At 42.3% G+C, this 2826-nt stretch overlaps 1 pseudogene; it reads left to right on the forward strand.

Moving 5' to 3' along the window:
- The first annotated feature begins 240 nt into the window (after positions 1–240).
- On the forward strand, positions 241–2590 carry LOC112617866 (annotated as a pseudogene).
- Positions 2591–2826: the final 236 nt, after the last annotated feature.

The raw sequence follows: 2826 nt of genomic DNA on the forward strand, positions 1-2826 counted from the left end.
GCAACTTCTTTTCTCACAAGCAAGTTTTGTTCTACTACTACACATCAGGACTTTTGAAGCATCTGATACATCCATCGAATAAGTATGAGCATGTGTCTGAGTGGACAAGTGAAACCATCTATGCTACACTGCATATTTTTTCCTCCCCTAGACTGGACCAGGGAATCTCTCAGCTTTCTAGAGTACCTTGTCCCCACTGACAAAGCCGAACAGTATTAAAGACCCTGCTGCCTTTGTTAGGCAGATTTGGAGGGGAGGCCCAACAGCAAGGGTGGAGAGCAAAAAGAGAGGGGAGCTTGTGGAACAGGAAGCCCCCGGGGTCCGCGCATGGCTCCCCGCTGTTGAGGATGTTGTGGATGGGGAAGTGTTGATGGTGTCCCGAGGCAGCCTAGCACCTCCACTGGGCCCAGAAGGTCTTGACTTTGGACCCTTACCCATGTTCCAGAAGTGTTTAAAAGCTGTTTTTGCTTTTGTTCTTTTCCTAAATAATCATTACTTGGTAGTTAGTTGTTAGTCTTCCTTTGGGAGAGGGACGGAGCTTTAAAACTGAAGAACATAATTTTCATTAAAATATCAAAAATGGAAAAAGTTACTTTGTAAACAATTTGCTCTACAAACCAAATGGTAGCTGTTGAGAATCTCAATAAAAGGTTAAATGCATTTGCTGCTGTTAGAAGAAATAAAGAAAAAAATTAGAATGAAGAAAAAAATGCAATTGCTGGCAGTGGTACCATTAGCCTAAGGTTGGGTGACTGTGTCATCATACTGTGGTGGGGGGTATGTGTGGTGTATATGTGTGAAACTTTTCATCTCAGGATGGATCATAATCTTAGCTGCAGTTTTCTTTCCAAATAGGGTTAAAAAGTAGGAAAACGTGGGCTTGGAAGTGACAGACCTGAATGAACCAGCTCAGCTTAAAGAAAAATCCAATAAAACTAACTTTTAATAATCCTGAGGTTGGTTTTTGAAACAATAGATACAATGATTTACTTTAAGCATCTGGTTATGATTTTGAATTAGTAATACATACTGTCTCAACCCCCTTTTTTTCTTATGGAAACAGAGGTTTCACCCAGAAAACCACAAAACACTGATTTTTTTTTTTAAGACAGGGTGTCACTCTGTCACCCAGGCTGCAGTGGAGTGGTGGATCTCAGCTCACTGCAGCCTCCACCTCCCACCTTAGCCTCCCAAGTAGCTGGGACCACAGGCGCCACCGCGCCTGGCTAATTTATTTCATTTTGTGTACAGATGGGGTTTTGCCATGTTGCCCAGGGTGGTCTCAAACTTCTAGGCTCAAGTGGTTCACCCACTTCAGCCTCCCAAAGTGCTCTGTCTACAGGCATGAGCCACTGTGCCCAATCTGCTGTGACTTTTTAAAACATAAGTTCAAGCATCTGGTCTTAACTCCTTTAATTGGAGGTATCTCTTCTCTCATTTTTCTCATCTTTGGTGTTCCCCCAGAGTTCACTGCTGACTGGATGTACAACGTACATTTCAAAGTCAAGGCTGGACTGGGTGCAGTGACTCATGCCTATAATTGCAGGACTTTGGGAGTCCAAGGCAGGCAGATCGCTTGGGTCCAGGAGTCCTAGACCAGCCTGATCAACAGGGAGAAACCCCGTCTCTACAAAAAACACAAGAATTAGCCAGGTGTGGTGGTGCATGCCTGTAATCTCACCTACTCAGGAGGCTAAGGCAGGAGAATCGCTTGAATCCAGGAGGTAGAGGTTGGGGTAAGTCGAGATCGTGCCATCGCACTCCAGCCTGGGCAACAAGAGTGAAACTCCATCTCAGAAACAAAACCAAACACAAAAACTAGAACACCTTTCTTCTGGAGTAGTCTATGTGCACCACCTACCTAACCTACTGAATGAAACCCAGATCCTTTCCTATTTCTCCCAGTTACAAGGCACTGTTACAACGTTCAGACTATCCAGAAATAAAAGGCCGGGAAATAGCAAGGGCTATGCATTTGTGGAGTTTAAGTCTGAGGATTTTGCCAAGATAGTTGCTGAAACAATGAACAACTACCTGTTTGGTGAAAGACTCTTGGAGAGTCATTTTATGCCACCTGAAAAAGTACAGAAAGAACTCTTTCAAGACTGGAATATTCCATTTAAGCAGCCATCATATCCATCAGTGAAATGTATAATTAGAATCAGCACTTACAAAAAAGCTACGGAAGGAGGAGCGATTTAAAAAGAAAGAAGGATTACTCAGGAAGAAATTAGTTTAATAAGGAATGGATTATGATTTTCCTTCTTTGAGTTTACAGAAAGTGGAAAGTATTTCAAAAATGAATTGTCAGATGTCTGCAAAAGCCCAGGTTTTATGCAAGAAGAAGAAAAAGGTTTTAGGCACTTCTGACACTCCTGAGAAGACAGTGGATATCTATGGCCCCACATTGGTTTGTACATCAACATTTTTAAAGAAATGAAAATCTGAAGTGGCCGAAATGAATGATGATGATGAAGATAATGAAATAGTTTTCAAACAGCCCGTATCCTGTGTCAAAGAAGAAATGCAAGAGACTCAAACACCTACACATTCACAGAAGACGAAGAAAAAGCAGTCAGTGATATTCAATGTATATAGATTTCTTCTGAAAAATATTTTCCTGAGAAAAATACAAAAAATTAACTGGGCATGTTGGCTGACACCTGTAGTCCCAGCTACTCAGGAGGCAGAAGTGGATCACCTGAGCCCAGGAAGTTGAGGCTACAGTGAGCCGTGATCACACCACTGCACTCCAGCCAAGTCAAGTCATTACATTTATCTTGACCTATTCTAGGCTGGCTTAAGTGGGATTTGTATTAAGAATAC

The sequence above is a fragment of the Theropithecus gelada genome, unplaced genomic scaffold (genome assembly GCF_003255815.1).
Source record: "Theropithecus gelada isolate Dixy unplaced genomic scaffold, Tgel_1.0 HiC_scaffold_5349, whole genome shotgun sequence".
In the NCBI taxonomy this organism is placed as follows: domain Eukaryota; kingdom Metazoa; phylum Chordata; class Mammalia; order Primates; family Cercopithecidae; genus Theropithecus; species Theropithecus gelada.